The sequence below is a fragment of the Lygodium microphyllum genome, chromosome 28 (genome assembly GCF_053477565.2).
Source record: "Lygodium microphyllum isolate KBCC chromosome 28, Lygodium_microphyllum_v1.1.10, whole genome shotgun sequence".
NCBI lineage: Eukaryota > Viridiplantae > Streptophyta > Polypodiopsida > Schizaeales > Lygodiaceae > Lygodium > Lygodium microphyllum.
In genome coordinates this window covers 69002657-69024536 of record NC_141162.1, presented here as the reverse complement: position 1 = coordinate 69024536, position 21880 = coordinate 69002657, and the positions used below count along the sequence as shown (strand labels likewise).

At 42.7% G+C, this 21880-nt stretch overlaps 1 protein-coding gene and 1 pseudogene across 11 annotated transcripts in view; one reads left to right on the top strand and one right to left on the bottom strand.

The window, feature by feature from the left end:
• The window catches only part of LOC148011570 (uncharacterized), an 89216-nt gene that overhangs the window by 18446 nt on the left and 48890 nt on the right, over nucleotides 1–21880 (top strand). The window lies entirely within an intron of this gene.
• LOC148011571 (uncharacterized) lies at nucleotides 14638–19681 on the bottom strand (annotated as a pseudogene).

The following is a 21880-nucleotide window of genomic DNA, read 5'->3' as shown; positions in this document are numbered from 1 at the left end:
GATGTCCTCGATAGGAGTCATGTGATGTGTAGCTCCACTGTCCATAATCTAAACAGGAGCTGAAGTGCTTGGTTGTGTGGATTGGGCCTTTGCGGTAACCACGGCGGGAGGTAACTCACAGATATGGATGAGACTCGCATTTGATGTCTCTATGGACAGGATGTGGGCCTCTGCACACCAGTCAGACAAGCCCTCTGGAGTGAATAACGTTGTCGACTAAGATGGCTGTGCGGTGGTAGTGTGAGTCCGACCTTTAAACCGCCCCTTGCCATCACCCTGCCTCCCCTGTAGGGGGTTGCTCGACTGAGGGGCGGGGGTCTAAGACTCAGGTTTTGGTGCTATGCCTCTTGCCTTTGATTGACACTCGTCGTCAAAATGGCCAGCCTTTTGACAATGTTGGCAATACCTATTCTTTTTAGGTACATTCTGCCACTCAGGTTTGATAGATTGGGATCTTCCTTGTGATTCCTTGGATTGATTTTGCTTTTGATTTTGATTTTGATTTTGATTTTGATTTTGAGTTTGAGTGAAGGTTTGGTTTTGTTTTCCCTTCCCTTGTTGCCCTTTCTGAGAATGAGCAACAAGGGCCCCCTTTGAAGAGGAATTCATATGAAACTGATCGAACAACCATGCGTAATGCAACAACTGACACTCAAATTCATAGAATGTAGGCATGGTAGGTTTTGAAATTATGCCTTCCACAAAATTGAAGTATTTCCTAGGAAGTTTGTTTAGGAACAATGTAACCTGATTGTTAGAGGACTTAGGAGTCCTCGTAGTGGAGAATTCAGCGAGGAGACGCCGAAACTCAGCCAACTTGACTTTCAAGTTATCCTGGTTAGGGATTTTGAAAAGCTGAAGCTCATGGTCAAGATTAATACGATGGGTCCTATCCCGAGCCGCATAGCGGTCAGTCAAATGTGCCTATTACTCTGACACTAAGTCAAAATGCTGAAGTTAAGAATGAAACTCAGGCATTAAGCCCTGCATCAGCTTGACAATAGCGGAGGCATTCCTAGCCTTCCATGAGCGGACAATCTCGTATGGAACAAGTGCGGGATCGGGTTGGGGTTCCAACCCCTGTACAAGATCCCATAGGTTTTGGGAGTCAAGGACACGTCTCATCAAGTTCGACCAAGTAGTAAAGTTTGACCCGTTAAAACGAGTCTTGTCATTAAATGCCTGCTTGGCAGAAGACGAGCTAGAACCATGAGGTGTCGAGTAGGTAGGGTAAGATGGATGTGGGGGATAAGATTGTGAAGGGTAAGATGGTGGAGATGGATGTGTCTGATAAGAAGAAGGAGGGAGGGGGGGGGGGGAAAGATGGGTAGGTAGAAGTAGGTTGTGAGTGTCCAATGAGTGTTGATTGAGGTGGAGGCACTAGAATATGAATGTTTCCATAAGGTGCTAGTGTATGTGAAGGCATTGGGACACGGAAGCCTTGTTTAAAGTGAGATTGGGGCACAATAGTTTGACCAGAAGGTCCACTAGAGAAAGCCATGGAGGCAAACTGTGGAGTCAACTGATCCACACTCGGTAGAGACTGGGGGGGATACCCAGGCTGCAATGATCCCGAAAGTGTGTGTGAAGTAGGTGGAACACCACCCGATAGAGGTAAGGATGAGGTCCTAAAGGATGTACCTATGTTTCCATAACCCCTCAGTGTGATGTGCGGTGCGACATAAGGTGTCTGAAATGGAAAAGTGAATGGTGTGAATGGAAGTGGAGAAGCAGCGGATGAATGTGGTAGGATAGGTGGGTTTTGAAAATGAGGTGTAGATGCATTTTGTTCATTTTTATCATTTAATGATTGGAAATGAAAATGTGAAGATCATGATGCAACATGCAATGAAGAAAAAGGAACACCAAATTCATTCTTATTTTGTGAAGTAGATTGAAAAGAAGGAAGGTTAGAAGAAGAGGTACCTGGCTTTTCTTATAATCCCCATGACGTGTGTTAACATACAAGAATTGGTCCTCAAGAGGACCTTTTCCATAGTCAACAAACTGTACTCTTTCTTCCATGTGATTTTTACTAGAATATTGCAAAGCAGAAGAAGTAAAAGAAGAAGGCACAAAAGATGAATCTAACGTACCTTGCATCGGAGTGGATGGAAGTGGATGAAATAAATGAACATACTCTCGGTCTTGTTTTTCAGTAGGGGGGCCCATTCCTGATGGAGGTCTTGATGGCCCTGCAACATCATCAGACTAATGCGCAAAATCTGAAGGGAGAAATTAATGCATACCTTCATTTAGGAGATTTTCTTGAAGGGCAATCATTCGATCGAGCTCCTCAATCTTCTTTCATCTATAAGCTATGATCAGTTTATATTCTTCAGAGGCCAGCTTGCCTAGCGGTTCTTCCATGTAATCAGAAGTGTCATCCACCACGTCGGAACTTTGTGGAGCAAGCTAATCGGCCCACTCTCGCTCGGTTCTCGGCATAGTTGGTCTTAGAGATTGAATCAGTGTTGTTGTGTTTTGTCAGACTCAGAAGATGAAGAAGACTAGAGGAAAGCAGTCCAATCCAAAAATGAGCACGAGATTCGTTTCATCTCCTAGCCTTGCCTAGTTCATTGCTGGCCACACTCATCGTGATCCGATTGCCAGCCGTCAAACCTTAGTGAGTCCTACTATTCTTGGACTCTCTTTAATTCTAGGCTCCCCTAAACCCCGTTCGGGCGCCCAAGACCCCGGACGGTCATGCCTCGTGCATGTTTCCCTTAATTTACCTTATAAATATAACATTTGCTTCCCCTTAGGAATCGGTTTCGTCCTCGAAAACGATACTTGGAAGGTCTAATTGTAAATTGGGAAACCTTTTCTTTAAAGTACTTACTCGCTCCCATGTTGAGCTTTCTTTTGAAGAATCTTTCCACTTAACCAAACATTCTTGATAAATAGTATTCCTTGTTCGTCTATTACGAACATTTAATATTCTTTCTGGTTCATGTGGATTAGATTGGTCATTTAATAGCTCCTCAATGTTATCATTTAAGATTAGATTATCCAAATCACCCAGCTTTTTCCTTACCTTACTTAAATGAAAAACTGGATGTATTTTACTACCAGCAGGTAGTTGGAGCTTGTAAGCTAGTTCTCCCACCTTTTTAAGTATTATGAAAGGACCATAATACCTTGGTGAAAGCTTTGGACATTGTCCCGTTTTCATGGTTTTGGTTTGTTCAGGCACCTTAAGATAAACCAATTCTCCTTCTTCAAAGGAGATGTCTCTTCGGCGAGAATCTGCATATGCTCTAGCTCGATTTTGAGCTTTTTTAATATTTTCTTGAGCAAATTTTAACATACTATTCATATCCTCCAAAAAATCTTTGGCTGCCTGAACCTTTTCCTTATGCAGTCGTACTGCATAATGCATAAGGAGCTCTGGGCTGAAACCCATACATTAACATAAATGGACTATATCTAGTGGAAGAGTGCTTGGCACTATTATATGCAAACTCTGCTATTGGTAGATACTCTTCCCAATTAGTTTTCCTTTTACTTACATATGCCCTAAGCATATCTTCAAGGATTTGGTTAACCCTTTTAGTTTGCCCATCAGTTTGCGGGTGATCCGCCGTACTCATGCTAAGTTTAGTATCCAACTTCCTAAATACCACACGCCAAAATTGACTATCAAATTTTCTATCCCGATCAGAAACTATATTTGTCGGAAGGCCATACAATCGGTATATGTTCTCTACGAACAATCTAGCAAATTCCGGTGTTTTAACATCAGTTGAAGTTGGAATAAACCTAGCCATTTTGGTTAACCTATCCATGATTACCCACACAGAGTCGTGCCCCCTCTGTGTTCTGGGTAAAGCAACAATAAAATCCATGGAGATACTCTCCCATTTTCCTGAAGGAATCTCTAGTGGATGGAGAAGTCCTCCCATTTTCAATCTTTCAGCTTTATTAACCTGGCATTTATTACATTTGACCACATAGTCAAGGACGTCCTTATTCATTCCAAGCCAATAGAACTGCCTTTTAATAAGACTATAAGTCTTATTAACTCCTGGATGTCCTGCGCTAGGGGTATCATGACACTCAAAGAGTATCTGGCGCCTAATTTCTGTATCTTTCGGGACACATACCCTACCCTTGTAGAGTAAATAACCATTATCAATGGTAAAATTCTTCCACTTGAATCCGGTTTGAGCAACCCCTGATGCTCCATTTCCTTGTTGAACATTCTCAGATATTCCTTCCTCAGTAGAAGCACTTTCATTTGGATCCCCATTTTTTATTGCTTCCCATATGTTGGAATATGCCGGATCAACTTGGCATTTCACTTTTAAGAATTCAAGCAAGTTGGAAGTGAACCGAGTAAAACTCAATTCATTAATGATGGGCATTCTGCTAAGTGCATCAGCTACTATATTATACTTTCCTTTTCTATATCTTATCTCATAGTTGAACTCTTGGAGGAGTTCGGCCCATCTGGCTTTACGCCCGTGTAAATCCGGTTGATCATTAAGCCACTTAATGCTTTCATGATCTGATAAAATCAAAAGTTTGGCACCGACAAATAGTGCCTCCATTTCTTCATTGCATGTACTATTGCATATAGCTCCCTCTCATAAACAGAATAATTCTGTTTTGCACGGTCTAATTTTTTGCTTTCAAAAGCAATTGGTCGACCTTCTTGTAATAAGACCGCGCCTATCGCCTTATCACTGGCATCAGCTTCAACCACAAATGGTTTATTGGGATCCACAATTAATAGTACTGGAGCTGTAGCAATAGCTACCTTAAGTTTTTGAAAACTTTCATTTTGGTCTGTTCCCCAATTAAAACTTTTTCCTTTCCCTTTAAGTTGGTTTGTCATTGGAACAACTATTTTGGCATATTCTCGTATGAATCTACGATAAAATCCAGATAAACCTAGGAAGATCTGCAGCTCTTCCAGGTTCCTTGGAGATGGCCATTCAATAATTGCCCTTACTTTTTCTGGATCCATGTTGATTCCCTATTTCTAGATAATATACCCCAAATATTTGACCTCTTGTGCAAAGAATTCACATTTAGTTTTCTTCGCATAAAGGGAATGTGTTCTTAACAGTTGGAATACTAATTGTAAGTGTTCCAAATGTTCTTCTCTTGATTTACTAAAGATCAAGATATCATCCAAGAAGACTACTACAAAATGTCCTAGATAGGGCCGTAAAACACTATTCATTAGCTTCATAAAGGTAGCTGGTGCATTAGTGAGGCCAAAAGGCATCACCAAAAAATCATAATGCCCGTATCTAGTACGAAATGCTGTCTTGGGAACATCTTGTGCTTTAATTTTTACTTGGTGATAGCCTGATCTTAAATCTATCTTTGTGAAGAATTTTGCCCCTTGTAATTGATCAAAAAGATCTTCCATTTTGGGCATAGGAAATTTATTTTTCACAGTTATTTTATTAAGTGCTCTATAGTCAACACAAAGTCGCATAGAACTATCTTTTTTCTTTACTAATAAAATTGGTGAAGCCCAAGGTGAATTACTGGGTTGTATAAACCCTTTATCAAGGTAATCCTTAATTTGTCTTTCAACTTCTTGGTGCTGTGTTTCACTTAACTTATACGGTGGTTTAGATATAGGGTGTGTATCCTTATTTGTGTCAATTGGGTGATTTATATCACCCCTATCTGGTGGAAGGCCACTAGGTAAATCAGAAGGAAACACATCTTTAAATTCATCTAACAAACTACTTAATTCATTATTTACATTCAACTCACAAACATAAGAAAATTGTTGCTTTATATTACAGAAAGTAAAAGTGTTTTGTACTGGAAGAGACCATAACATATATACCTCACAAGCTTCCTTCTTTATCAGCTTCTGAACCTCAGTGGAACACAACAAAGGATTATCAGATACTTCATGTTCACCTTGAATGACAAAAGTCTTACCATCTCTTTCAAATTCCAGTGTATTATGATGATAACTACGTTTTAAGGATGGTTCCAATCCCCATAGCCACTCCCTCCCTAGAGCAATATCAACTCTTTCCATATTCATAATTTGGAAATCAAGTTTATCTTTATATCCTTGAATCTCAATTTCCAAATTGGATACCATTGTATCCCATATTTTATTATCTTGACCTTGCATCATACGAACAACATATTGATGCCCACTCTTTTGTTGGGGAAGTTTCAATTTTTTGACAAGTGGATAATTTATAAAATTATGTGTAGTAGAGTTATTTAACCCTCTTTCTGGTTATCAATCTATGCACTCTAACTAAATCATGTGGCCCAAAGCTAGGCTGCCACATAGAAGTTGACATACAACACTTGTGTTGTACATCCATGTGCAAGAGCCCTAAAGATTTATACCTTTCATGCCCCTTTAATTCTAAGGTCTACACTACATGGATTTGTTTTTCTTTTCCCTTGCCCTTGTCCTTATCCTTTCCTTTATCTTCCCGCTTTTTCTTTTGAGGGCAAGTCCAAGCAGCATGGTTAGGGGATAGACAATTGAAACATAGCTTTTCTTTTTTGGCCTTATCAAAGTCATTAGGACTTAACTTTGGCCTCACATATTGTTTCTTTTCAAAAGGTTGTTTTTTACCCTTAAAAATGGCATTTTCCTTTTAAATTTGCTCACAAATTTTGAGGTTTCCAATTCCTTAGACTTGGGCTCCGTATCATTGAGACTAGTGAGTGTACCTGGACGCATACTATCTTCATTGATTAATGCAAATTTAATTGCCTCTTCCAGCGTCTTAGGTGAACTCCTTTTTACTTCCTTTTTACAGGCTTTATCTAGTCCCCTAATGAATCCTCTTGTCTTTTGAAATTCATCTATTCCTTCCAATTTGAGGATTATCTCACGATATTCCTCCAGATATGTCAGCAAGGGTCTTCCCTTTTGTCTGACATAATCCCAATCTTCCCAATTTCTTTCCATTTCATTTTCAAGAAGGAATTCTTTCAAAAAGACGGATTCAAATTGAGCCCAAGTTTCAGGTATTTTATTTGCCTCCTTTAAAATTCGCCACCATTTATACGCTTTGGGCCCCAAAGTTAAACTAGCCTCCAGTGCTTGGAAATGTGGTGGAGTATTTTTAAGTTTATGTAAATCTTTCCATTTTTGGAGAAAATTAAAGATTGTATCTTTATTTCTATCTTTTTCCTCCCCGTGAAACTGAAGGAGTTTCATATCTTTTAGAACTGGATTATCCCTCAACTTGTGGTGGGGTTCCTTAGGATCTCGCATAGTCACATCTAAATCTTTCGATGAAGATGGGACATCCGAGGTTTCTATCTTATTTTTATCCCTTTTTAACAATAAAGTTAATTGAGATTTTATTTCAGTGAGTGTTTGAGTAAAAAATTCCATTTGAACCCCCTGAGCCTGCACACGAGCAGTAAGATCATCAAATTGTTCTCGTGTAGCAAAGAATTCTTCCCACTGTTCTTCTTGCATTTCTGATTCATGGGGATCTACCATAGGGTGGTCCTTAGAACTAGAACCTTCCATTACTCCCTCTTTCCCTTTTTTTGCCATTAATACACTGGAATTGGAAAGCAAAGATAAAAAATTTGCATACAAAGTAAAGTACTTCCCTGGTTTTAATGGCAGGGCTACTGTTGCTGGTTTTATTAATAAGCCCGAAGAGAAAGGAACCATTTTTTGTCTTCCCGGACTAGAGTAGTAAACTAGTCATGCTGGAAATGAAGTTCTGTGATAGAAACGGAAGAATCATGGGAACAACCGGTATATCTTCTATGTAAAAAAAAACGGGTCTGATTGACTTCAGTAAGCTGATAACGATCTGACTCCTGACTTCAATCGGGTGGACACGATCCTGCTGTAAACTACTCCTCAAAGACAGTCGTATGATGTGTAACACCTGAAGTACCATCTGACGTTTTTCCGTCCGTCTCACAGCGGTCGCCTCACGCTTTTCGTCACGGTTGCTTACAGCCATCGCCTCACGCTTTTCATCTGCCTGTTACGTGTCACACTAACGTGACGTGGCACAACCACGAGTTACAACTTCGTGTGGAGATCTTCAACGATTGACGGACGATGGGCGACGACCTTGAACGACTGACAGGTGACGTGTCATGTCAGTCGGATTGTGTAACCCTTACACCTGTAATCGCCGGAAAGAAAAACTTCACCAATAACTAGCAAGATGAGAACCCAACGCTCCAACAAGATGTGATGGCGGTTATGATACCAATGTCAGACTCAGAAGATGAAGAAGACTAGAGGAAAGCAGTCCAATCCAAAAATGAGCACGAGATTTGTTTCACCTCCCAGCCTTGCCTAGTTCATTGCTGGCCACACTCATTGTGATCCGATTGCTAGCCATCAAACCTTAGCGAGTCCTACTATTCTTGGACTCTTTTTAATTCTAGGCTCCCCTAAACCCCGTTCGGGCGCCCAAGACCCCGGACGGTCATGCCTCATGCATGTTTCCCTTAATTTACCTTATAAATATAACATGTTCGAAGTCATTTGAACCTACTGTTGTTCTTGCTTCTTGTGTAGAGCTTTCAGATCAAAGGCCTAGGTTTCTCGGAGAATACCAGGCTCTGATACCATGTTAAGAAATATCCTAACACAGAAACATAAACAGAAACCGTACGACAAAGCACAGAGTGATAAAAGAACTCGGTTAGGGTTAGGGTAACTCAGAGACTATGAACACAATGAATAAATAAAGTGATATAACTACTGAATAATACGATACTCATGCAACAAACACACTATGTAGTGAATGAATATTGAACCTTGAACTCCTGTATCTCAAGGATCAGGGCAGGGATAATGAGCTGTAGAGTGTGTCGTACTCCAAACGGATCCCGAATCGCAGCAAGGCAGCCTCCAGATGTTGAACACCAGCAAACGCAGCAGTGAGAAGCTAGATCTGATGCAGACAACAGTGAGGAGGGAGAAAGACTAAAAACGCAGACAGTAGGTGAGAGAAAGACTAAAAAACGCAGGCAGGACAGCCTGCAGAGAGAGAAATACTATAAACGTAGGCAACATGTGAGAGAAAGACTAAAAACGTAGATAGTACAGCCTATATGAGAGAGAGAGACTGAAAACGTAGGCAGCAAGACTGTGATGATGTGGTAGGCTGCACGACAGCAGGTCTGCACAGCAACAACAGTTGCTTGACTGAAATCAGCTCCAAACTGCATGAAGAGGGCTGGAAATCAGACGCTAATTGATGGAGACAGCAATGGACAGCTTCAGCTAAGATGTCCTTCGCGAATGGGGTGTGGGCAGCAAGCTGAAATACCTGAAATCTGCAAAAACGAGATTGAGGGAAGAGTGGAGGGCTGGCTGCCAATTTATAGAAAATTAGGGTTCTAGATTCTCTCTCACTTAACTCTCTCTATCTGATTCCCATTTTAGGGTTTTGGCTAAAATAAGCCTTAAATAAGTATGTTTTGGGGTTGTTTAAGTGACTAAGTGCATTTCTTAGCACAACACCTCCTGCCATGTATCGAGATCAAAATGCGCTATATAATCAGCTGTAAACAACTACGCAAATGATGCCTGAGGAGCAAGCTGGGCAGATCTTCTAGGTACCTTCGGAGTGGAATCTGGTGGTAGGATCCCCGAGTCTCGCATGGTTTGCTGGGGTATGAGCGAGGTAACGGGTCTTGTCAAGGGGGACCTGGGAGTGGAAGAATTTGCGGAAATGTCAGGAGTGGGAAGTAGACCAGGCTCAGTAGGCATGATCTCTAATGATGTGGAAGAAGGAATTGGATCGGAATCCGGTGCAAAGGACTGTATGACATCCCTCTCGTCAAAGACGACATCCCGCCTAACGAGCACCTTGTTTGTTCGAAGATGAAACAAATGATAGGCTTTTGCTTTAGAGGAATATTCCATAAAATTAAGGAGAGTAGCTTGGGGAGTGAGCTTTCCTATCTTGTCATCAGGCGTGTGTGTGTACGCACGACACCCGAAGACTCTGAAGTGGGAAATAATAGGCCGAGAGCCAAAGAATGCCTCATACAGGGTCTTCTGAGGAAGAGCCGTAGTCGGGCACCGATTAAGGATGTATACCGAAGTGTTAATAGCCTTGACCCAAAGGCGCTCAGGAAGCTCTGTTGAGAACAACATAGAGCGTGCCATTTCCATGATTGTCCGGTTTCTGCACTCGACAACTCCATTCTGAGAAGGGGAGTTGGTAGAGGTGAGTTGGTGGGAGATGCCATGCTTTTGTAGAAACTTGGAGAACTCGTGGGAGATGAACTCACCACTGCTATCACTCCTCATGCAACCGACATGATGACCAGTTTGGTTATGAACCAGTAGCACCCAAGTAGAAAAGTATATGAAAGCATCTAACTTATGCTTGAGAAAGTATACGCACATGTATCTGGAATGATCATCCACTATAAAAAAGAAGTGCAACACATCGTTCAAGGTGGTAGTGGATGTCGGCCCACAAAGATCAACATGAATTAATCTAAGAGGTGCCCAAGTACGATGTGAGGCTTGCTTAGGGAATGGGGTACGGTGCTGCTTTCCGAGAGCTGACATGCTTTATAGACATCTCGAGCTAGCTTCAGGTGTGGAAGGCCCTCGACCAGCTCACGGTGTGACAACTCATAAAGAGAGTCATAACCAAGATGCCCTAAGCGAAAATGCCAAAGGCGCTCATTGTTCGTAGGCTCTTGAGATGTGGCTAGGGCTTGAAAGCTATGGAACATGGAGCCCTCAGCTGTTGGCTCGGTCGGAAAATGTGTCATGTGGTATAGGCCATTAGATTGTGCCTCACCGCGAGCAATCACTAAACTAGTCTGAGAGTTAAGGACCTCGACTGTAGTCGCTGTAAAGAAGACTGCTCGCCCCAACCGGCAAAGCTTCTGAACAGATAACAAGTTCACCCCAAGTTGAGGGACATGATATACATTGTCCAGCAAAGCCAGATTTGGACCCTTGTCAGTGGCAAAACTGATGCAACTTTGAGCTTGAATCTTGACCGACGAGTTATTTCCTACCCGGACCCACTCGGCTGCAAGGGCTTGGGAACGGAAAATGTCCGCTATAGAAGTCATATGATGTGTAGCTCCATTGTTCACAATTCAAACAGGAGTTGAAGTGCTCGGCTGTGATGAGTGGGCCTCTGCGGTAACCTCGTCAGGAGGCAACTCACAGATGTGGACGAGACTCGCATCTGATGTCTCTATGGAGACAATGTGGGCTGCTGCAGACCAGTCGGACAAGCCCTCTAGAGCTGAGAATGCTGTCGACAAAGATGGTTGAGCGGTGGTAGTATGAGTCTGACCTTTAAATTGCCCCTTGCCATTACCCTGTCTCCCTTGCTGGGGGTTGCCCGACTGAGGGGTGGGGGTCTGTGACTTAAGGTTTTGGTGTTGTGCCTGTCAAAAGATGACGTACGAGCGAGACAATAGGGTTTGTGGGGAGGAACACGGAGTGAACTCGGCAAACATGGAGAAGAGAAGAGAAGAGAGAAGAAACTCTGATGAATGGAATGATGAAGTTCTGAAATATGGAGTGAATGTGATACAAGGGAATAAGGGTGCTGTAGCACAAGGAAGATGATGAAGATAGCCAGGAACCACGAATTGCAATGTCCTTCTGAAGGGGTGTGAGGGAAGTGGAGAGGTTGGAGAGAAGAGGTGACAGATTGAATGAATCAGCCGTAAGGAAATGAATGAGAGAGTGGCCTATAAATAGGCATGGTTAGTCTAGGATGGCGCTCCTTTTTTTTTTGGGGCTGCAAACCCTAAACGCAAAACGTAGAAACACAAAAAACGCAAACTGCGGGTGAAGGGTTTCTCAACACCCCCTCTCAGGCCCAAAAAGGGGAATAAGAGAAGAGTGAGGTGGAGATGCAATGCTACATGCTGAAGAATGCTTATGCAGCAGGTGCCACTTGGACAGTGTCCCTCGTGGGAAAATTGTTCACTTGCCCCAGCGCCCTAGTACATAGATGATGAAATCATACAATGCATAGGGGGAATGCCGGACTTTGTGTGGTGCTAAGAACCATAAGGATATGCCCATACTCGATCTTGGGAGGTGGCTCCATGCTGACCAAGGGACGAAGGCAAGAAGAAGAGGAGGAAGAAGATGTAGAGAATCCCGAAGATCTAAGATTTCCATCGGAAAGGGAATCTGCTGAAACCGGCCTGTTCACTGGGAAGGGCGGTAGTGTACAACCAAGATATATAAATGCTTTCACCCAATTAACAGTCGCCCACTTTACGTGAACTTAAAGACACCGAATCAAGAAGAAATACAGGAAGCTAGAATGCTCCTTTTGCCACACAGACACCTTGTTGGCCCCTAAGTTAGGTGCCCCTTGCGGTATTTCTTTATTTTTAAAAAGAAAGAAAGTACAATGGGTTGTCTTTCACCTGTTCTGGGTGAAATTTGACAGCATAACAGTACAATTACTGATCCAAATCAAGTTGACCAGGAGGGGAAACTGTGCCCAAGTCTGAAACTTCTGGTTGGAGTGCAGAATTGACCATTTCAGCCTGCTGTAATTACTGGCTCAGACCTGTTCTGGAACCTGTTTACAACTCATACTGTTCCTTATACTGCTCAGCCCACTGTAATTACTGTTTCAGACCTGTTATGACACCTGTTTTCAGCTCATATTGTTCCCTGCACTGTCCTGCATCATCTGGGCCAAGTGCCCCTTGATTCTGACATCAATTGGGCTCTGAAATAACCTCTGAACAGTCCAGAATCAGTTCTAATTTAGTGCTGTTTCAGACACTTGCTTGGTGAGGTTACCACCCTCACCTATTCCTGCTTGTGGGTAGCAAACAACTGCTCTTGTTCCTGGAGAAAAGAGGCTCTTGCCTCACGCAAAAACAACATATTCCACACAGCTGTACCTGAATCAGAAGAAAGGCCCTTGATTCTGCAGCATAACCATACTGTCAGGGAGAGAGAGAGAGAGAGTAGGAAGCAAGCCCAGCCCTCTGTGCATCATAGACAAGGTACACCAGCTCTCAAGAGCTCTCCATCTGCAGCTGTTCCTCACAAATGAGCCTCTTTTAGCCCAAAAACTGCACGCCAGCCCTCTTTAAAGAGGTAAGTGCACAACTTTGTGCCAAGTGGCAACACTGGAAGATATTTCCCGTTCCAACCTTCCGGTCTAAAATTCTCCATCCTCGGTTCAAAATTTGGCCTCGGCACAGACTAGAGGATTAATCCTCGTGCAAAAACGAAGATAATGACGCGAATAGATTCTGAGGTCCAAAAATAGTAACTCCCTAAATTTTAGGAGCTGCTTCCATTGCATCCCACTAGTCTTCTGACCATCCTTGCAGACTATGGCTACATCGAAATTTGTAATGTAGCTCAACTGAAAGTGAATTTCCACTGATGACCCCACATGGATTAATCTCTTGAAGATTTGTCCATCTTCACTTTGAACTAGTCTCTACCAGGCTAGTTCTTCAACACACTTGTCCATATACACTTTCACAAGTCTCTTCCAGGCTTGTCAATCTACAGTGCCATCAGTCTCTTCCAGACTTGTACTGGACCTTAACTGTCCAGTCTTGACTCACTAGACATTCCTGTTCGTTTCACATACTGGCCATGCAACTCAGACGTTTAGATTTCAAGAGGGATCCTTCCAAAAAGAAAAACCAAATAAGATATATAATAAAGAAATCAACAAAAAGGTACTAGTTGTCACAGTCTTGTGACATACCTCCCTCTAGAAATCGCAAACGTCCTCGTTTGCATGAATGTCATACATGCTTCTAGCTAACCCAGTGAACTTACACTTGGCAGCACATGTATAACACATACATGCTATCAGTCAACATTGTGAACTGAATACACTGTTAACACATGTATGTTCTAACTGTGAAACATGGCAGACTATCATCATGTGACTCCACATCACTGTTTCCAGATATAGTGGCCGGTACACCACAATGATATCCCCATAGTGACAGATTGTCATTTGATGACTCCACATCACCCTGACTAGAGATCTAGTGGCCGGTACATCAAAATGATATCCCCACCGAGTCAATTCACAAAATACATGCCCGATCGAGTAACCATTGTTACAACATGTATTCAATTTAATAGAAGTAAAAACTGTATTCTTGCAAGCAATATTTACTTCTTTAGCACTGAGAAAACCATATGGACACAATAAGTGTTAACCTGCACAAAATCTATTTCTGTACATAATTTCTTTCTTGAGCAATTGTCACTTTGACAATCTATTTCAGCTTAGAGATACAAGGGGTCAAGGTAGGTTGCAAGCGAAATGCTTCAAGGTAAAGTTCCAACACATTAGGTGACTCTGCAAGTTCACCTTCGTCCATCCACTTAGCTTCTATAGCTGGATAGTTCTTGAACTTAACCAAATACCTTCTAGCAACTTTGCCTTTCACTTTCCTTTCCTTGTGTGCCAATACCTGTTCTGGAACAAGAATTTCATGAAGTTCCTCAACTTCGGGCTGTTCCTCAGCTGGCATATCTTCTGGCACATCACCCACATAGGGTCTAAGAAAACTTACATGGAAAGCATTATGAATCTTCCAATTGTCAGGCAATTTCAGCCTATAGCTGACATCACTAATCCTCTCTGTTACTTGAAAAGGCCCATAGTATCACATACTAAGCTTAGTGAAAAGACTTTCCTTGCCTTACCGCTTCTTTAAGCGTGCCTTTTCAAACCGCAACATTACCCAATCACCAAGTGAAAACAACAATTCACGACGGCGATGATTAACAGCTTTCTTTTGCTTTGCCTGAGTCCTTTCAAGGGCATGCTTAACTTTCTGATACATTTCACCCATACTCTGCACATACCGATCTGCCTGAAAGATCTTATCCTTTGTATGTAAAATGGGAGGAACCTTTTTACCACCTTCAACAATTTCAAAAGGGGCTTTGCCTGTTGACAAATGCATAGTATTATTGTATGCATACTCGACCAAAGGCGACCAAAGGCAAATACTGCTCCCACTTTGACTTGTGCTCTGACACATAGCACTTAAGCAGATCCAAGACAGTAGAATTTGCCTCTTCTGACTGTCCATCAGTCTGTGGATGAAGTGACGATGAGAACTTAAGCATTGTGCCCATGTTCTCAAATATGCCTCTCCAGAATAGACTTGTCATCCGTGGATCACGGTCACTGATAATAGACTGTGCCATACCGTGATACTTGAAGACATTGCACATAAACAAACGTGCCATCTGATGTGGTTTTATCTTCTTCCCGATAGGAATAAAATGAGCCTGTTTGCTAAACCTGCAAATAATAGTCCATATCCCATCATTTCCTGTCTGTGTCCTTGGAAGATCAAAGATAAAATCCATAGCTATGCTTTCCCATGGTTTATCTGGAGTAGGCAATGACTATAAAAGCCCTGGTGCTTTTTGCCTATCAAAATTGACCTTCTGGCAAATCAAACACTGCCGGACAAAAGCATCCACGTCTCTTCTCAAAGTAGGCCAATAAAAGAATGTCTCTACTGCTTTGACTGTTGCATCAATACCACGATGCCCTGCATACGGTGGAGAGTGACTCTCTGTCATAACTCTCCGTCTCAATGGCATAGTCACACATAGTCTACCATGCATCAACATGAAACCATCCTTGAGAAGATAATGCTCATGATGTTGTCCATTAACAAGCTGATCAAAGATCCCTGCAAAATCTTCATCATCAGCATACTGTGCCTTCATATCATCAAGCTCATGATGATAAGGAATTGACACAGCTGAAATTTGTGGCTTTCTTGATAAAGCATCAGCCACAACATTCTTTTTGCCTTCCACATGCACAATCTGAAAATGAAACATTGACAAAAAGTTTGCCCAACGCATATGCTTTTCTGACAGCTTAGTCTGAGTTAAGAAAGAACGCAATATCTGATGATCTGTCTGGATAACAAAATCTGCCCCAAGTAGGTAGTGTTTCCAACAAGAAAGCGCATGAATCACAACCAACAATTCTTTCTCATAGACCTGCATAGTCTTTTCTGGCCCTCGCAAGATTCTGCTTTCATAAGCCACTACCCGGCCATCTTGCATTAACACTGCACCAATGCTATTGCCACAGGCATCACATTGGACAACAAATGACTTCCTAAGATCTGGCAGGATGATCACTGGACTAGAAGTCATCTTTTCTCTAAGAAGAATAAAAGCTGAAATCTCTTTCTGTGTCCACTGGAAAGAGACTCATTTCTTCTGTAAAGCATGTAAAGGTGAAGCAATCGCTGCAAAATTGCGAATGAACCTCCTGTAGTAAGAGCACAAACCCAAGAAGCTTCTAACATCATGGACAATCTTCAAATCTGGCCATGTTCTAATTGCTTCAACCTTAGCAGGATCCATTCGGACACCATCCTTTGACACTATGTGCCCCAGGAACTGAATTTCTTCCAAGAAGAACTCACTCTTCTTGCCATTGATAAGCAACCTATTACTACAAAGCTCATCAAAGACTGCTTTCAAGTGTTCTCTATGCTCTTGTTCATTCTTTGAAAAGACAATCATATCAAAGAATGTACCAACAAACTGCCTGTATGGACGAAAAATCCTGTCCATCATTTGATTAAACGTAGCAGGAGCATTAGTAAGTCCAAATGGCATTACCAAGAACTCATAGAGACCAAAAGTGGTCCTAAATGCAGTCTTATGCACATCCTCTTGCTTAATCCTGATCTGATGGTATCCACTCTTCAAATCTATCCTGCTGAAAATTGACGCTCCTTCCAGACGGTCAAGGATGTCGTCAATTCTTGGAATGGGGAACCTGTTCTTGATGGTACTCTTGTTCAACGCTCGATAATCTATGCACATGCGCCAAGAGCCATCCTTTTTTTGCACTAAAAGCACTGGTGAGCAAAAGGGAGATAAACTTGGCTGAATCAGACCTTTTTCTAACAGCTCATTCACCTGGCTCAAGATCTCTTTTTGTTGGGCTGCGCTAACCCTATACAGAGGTCTATTTGGTGGGCTACTGCCTGGCACCAAATCTATTGCATGATCCTCAGACCTCTCTGGTGGCAATTGTGATGGTAATGAGTGAGAAAAACAATCACTGAATTGAGACAAGAAAGTAGACCTGTCTCTATTTAACATAGAGAAATTTGACTCATCATTATCCTTGATATCACGTGCAAAAATCAAGTACGCAGAAAGATGATTCTTTATTACAGATGTAATGGCAGAAGCCGATACAACAGGTACAGACTCTCCTTTAAGCTTCACATCAAGCACATGAGTCTTTCCCCTATGTTCCAAAGTCAGTGTCATGTTAAAGGCATCCATCACACCATGCTTTCTGAACATCCATGGCATTCCCAACAAGACATCATAGCCTTCAAGTGGCATGATATAAAATTCTTCTGCATCAACATAAGACTGTACATGAAGTCGCAGCTTTCCAAGAATGGGTGTCACAGACTCTGAGTGGCCAGGACATGCCAACCCTGCCTCTGCTGTGTAGCCCATCTCATCTGCTCTGATGCCCAAAGTAGAAGCCAACTCTGGTGAGATAAAGTTTGCCTTAGCTCCAAGATCAAAGAAAATAAGTACATGTTGATCCCTAACTTTACCCCAAGCTCTGCAGAGCTCATTAGCATCCGAGTGTGGCTTGCCTCCCAGCATATCTGGCACTAAACCTGCTGAAGGTTTGGGCTTCTTTCCTTTCCTGTCCTCTTTATCATCATCAGCTGATCTCTTATTCTTGTCCGGACAGTTAGACGCAATATGACCAATCTGCTCACAGATAAACCACTTCCTCTCAGCCATTAAAGCCTTTCTCTCTTCAAGAGACTTGCACACAAAAGGTTTCTTCTGGTCCTTTGGTTGCTGTCCAAAGAACTTGGCTGGCTTCTTCTTGAACTGCCAAGGTTTACCTGTGCTTTGAGAAATCTGAGAGACCTGTTTACCAAATGGCTTCTTTGCTGAAAATTTCTCAGATTTGTCCTGTTTAATGCTGCCCCCAAAACCACTTGTCTGTCCCAACAATAATGCATTTCCTGTGGTGGCATTCTCAATTAACTGAGTCAAAGTGGTGACCTGCATTATGGCAAGTTCGTCCACTGATCATGCTATTTTCAACATCACTAAGCTTGATGGTACGGATTACTCTTATTGGAAGAGCCAGATTTGGCAGGTGTTGGTGCAGAAATCGCAAATCAAACCATTGAGGTTGAGCGGGCAGCCGCCTGCAACTATGCTAGATGAGGAATGGTTTGAGCTTGATGAGTTATGCAAGTCCACTATTGTATTATCTCTCACAAAACAGGTTCATTACAATGTATTTGAGGAAGAACAGAGTGCATGGCAGTTGTGGAATAAAATCAAGAATCTCTATGACAAGAAAAGTCCAGCGCGTCAGATGTTCTTTGTACAATAATTCCGAAGTTCCTTGGGCAGCCCACAGCAATATTTCTCTATCTGCTCAGTCAATGGCACAACCCTGTAAGAAGTGATTGAAAGTAAAGCCTCCCAAAACTTCTTGTTATAGTCTTCCAGATCCTTGCATGTAGATGCATCCAAATTGTGCCAAGCTGACATAACATTAATCTCAAATTCATTGGTCAACCAAGCAGAAGCAAATACTTGCTTAAAGTAAGTCCAAGTGGCAGGAGCCTGTCCTTACATCAACAGTGTACTCCACCACTGACTAGCATTGTCCTTAAGAAAAGTGGTAGCTCTCCGGACCTTAGAAGGCTCTGTAAAGTTCCCTCCTGCAAATGCGGCATCAAACTGCTGTAAGAAAGAAAGAGCCTTAGTCCTATCTTCAAATCCTTGAAAGATGTCAAACTGTACGGCTATACCACCTTCCTTGTATGGCTTTGGCTTCTCATGAGCCATCAAAGGGTCCGTAGGATATGCCTGTAACATAGGAACACTAACAGGTGGCATAGGAGTTGCCGGACCACTGACTACAGGGCTTGTAGACACAATACGTGCTTGCTGATTTTGATAACCAGCCATACCAAAAGTGCCCTGTGGCATGCCAAAATTGCCCTGAACACCCTGAAATCCAGGTTGCATGCCTATATTGCCATACATGGGGTTTGGCATAAAACCCTGTGTACCCCCAAACACTGTTCCTGGTACATAAATCTGGTTTCCAGGCGCGTAACCGGCCATACTCTGAAATACAGATCCACCTCCAAAGTACCCAGGATGTACAGAGGTCGGTGGGAAAACCTGTGGTAAAGCTTGAAAACTGTTTCCTTGTCCATTTAAACCAACATTTGGCTGCTGTAAAGTGGCGAGCTGAACTGGCAATGCCTGTGTAACTAGCGTTTCTGCCACCTCTTCCTGGACAGTCGGAACCAATCTTGCAATCTCCATTGACTCCGCAAGCTGTCTTGGTGTTTCCACTGAATCTGCAGCATGCTTACCCTTATCCTGGACCTCTACTGGATCCGAAATCTTTGCAGATTGCCCAACTTGCTGTAAAGGAAAGGAGGGCTGCAAAAATGCCAAAAACCTTGGGTTCTGCATCACTTGAGTAAACATACTCACAGCAGCAACTAACCGAGTCTTGAAAATGTTTTCATCCATAGAAGAAGCCGTAAGAACTTGTGGCTCAACCATAACAGGAGGAGTAACAAACTGTGGAGGTCTAGAGGACTCTCCCACCTCATGAACAACAAGGATCTCCTGTGACGAAGACGCTTCCTCTCTGGTGTCTTCCTTTCTATCAGCCATAATGCACAATTCTGTGTCTACACCCAAACAGACCCTGGCTCACTCTTTAGGGAAAAAGTGATTCAATCTCGGCAATGGAACCATGAAACCGGCCTGTTCACTGGGAAGGGCGGTAGTGTACAACCAAGATATATAAATGCTTTCACCCAATTAACAGTCGCCCACTTTACCTGAACTTAAAGACACAGAATCAAGAAGAAATACAGGAAGCTAGAATGCTCCTGTTGCCACACAGACATCCTGTTGGCCCCTAAGTTAGGCTCCCCTTGCGGTATTTCTTTATTTTTAAAAAGAAAGAAAGTACAATGGGCTGTCTTTCACCTGTTCTAGGTGAAATTTGACAGCATAACAGTACAATTATTGACCCAAATCAAGTTGACCAGGAGGGGAAACTATGCCCAAGTCTGAATCTTCTGGTTGGAGTGCAGAATTGACCATTTCAGCCTGCTGTATTTACTGGTTCAGACCTGTTCTGGAACCTGTTTACAACTGATACTGTTCCCTGTACTGCTCAGCCCACTGTAATTACTGGTTCAGACCTGTTCTGACACCTGTTCTCAGCTCATATTGTTCCCTGCACTGTCCTGCATCATCTGGGCCAAGTGCCCCTTGATTCTGACATCAATTGGGCTCTGAAATAACCTCTGAACAGTCCAGAATCAGTTTTGATATAGTGCTGTTTCAGACACTTGCTTGGTGAGGTTACCACACTCACCTATTCCTGCTTGTGGGCAGCAAACAACTGCTCCTGTTCCTGGAGAAAAGAGGCTCTTGCCTCACGCAAAAACAACATATTCCACACAGCTGTACCTGAATTAGAAGAAAGGCCCTTGATTTTGTAGCATAACCATACTGTCAGGGAAAGAGAGAGAGAGTAGGAAGCAAGCCCAGCCCTCTGTGCATCATAGACAAGGTAGACCAGCTCTCGAGCTCTCCATCTGCAGCTGTTCCTCACAAATGAGCCTCTTTTAGCCCAAAAACTGCACTCCAGACCTCTTTAAAGAGGTAAGTGCACAACTTTGTGCCAAGTGGCAACACTGGAAGATATTTCCCGTTCCAACCTTCCGGTCCAAAATTCTCCATCCTTGGTTCAAAATTTGGCCTCGGCACAGACTGGAGGATTAATCCTCGTGCAAAAATGAAGATAATGACGCGAACAGATTCTGAGGTCCAAAAATAGTAACTCCCTAAATTTTAGGAGGTGCTTCCATTGCATCCCACTAGTCTTCTGACCATCTTTGTAGACTATGGCTACATCGAAATTTGTAATGTAGCTCAACTGAAAGTGAATTTCCATTGATGACCCCACATGGATTAATCTCTTGAAGATTTGTCAATCTTCAGTTTGAACTAGTCTCTACCAGGCTAGTTCTTCAACACACTTGTCCATATACACTTTCACAAGTCTCTTCCAGGCTTGTCAATCTACAGTGCCATCAGTCTCTTCCAGACTTGTACTGGACCTTAACTGTCTAGTCTTGACTCACTAGACATTCCTGTTCGTTTCACATACTGGCCATGCAACTCAGACGTTTAGATTTCAAGAGGGATCCTTCCAAAAAGAAAAACCAAATAAGATATATAATAAAGAAATCAACAAAAAGGTAATAGTTGTCACAGTCTTGTGACATATGCAGTAAAGAACAGTAGACAGAGTGAATTGGAGAACCCGAAACTCAACCTCGGGAGAGAAGCCACTAGCTTCGTGCATCCATGCTGCAAGGAATATGAAGGTCTCATCACCAAGTCACGGCTGGCTGAACCTTCGAGGTCCCGATCTAGGTGTTACCTGAAGATCTTGGGTATCAGTAGAAAAGATGACTGGTTGAAGACAGTTACCCCAAGAAGAGGATGAGTGAAAAACTTCATGTGGAGTAGGTTTCCCCTTTGAGGTGGGAGGTGGAGGGCCCTCCGCTAAAGTTGAAGAAGAAGTAGATGCCCCCGTTGAGGGCAAAGAAATAACATCCCCCTCAGAATCCCCCTCTGAAGTAGATAGGGAATCCAAAAACTCATGGATCACGGACTCTGAAATGTCTAATGATGAAGGAAGTGCCGCCGGTCGTGCCGAAGAAGGTATCCGGGGTGCTAAAGAGCTCCCAAAGGTAGCCTCTTGAACTTGAGTAGCCGAGGGTGGGGAAGGGTGGGGCTCAGAATGAGCAAGAGGTGGGCAACAGTTGTTGTCTCTTAGTGGAGCAGACT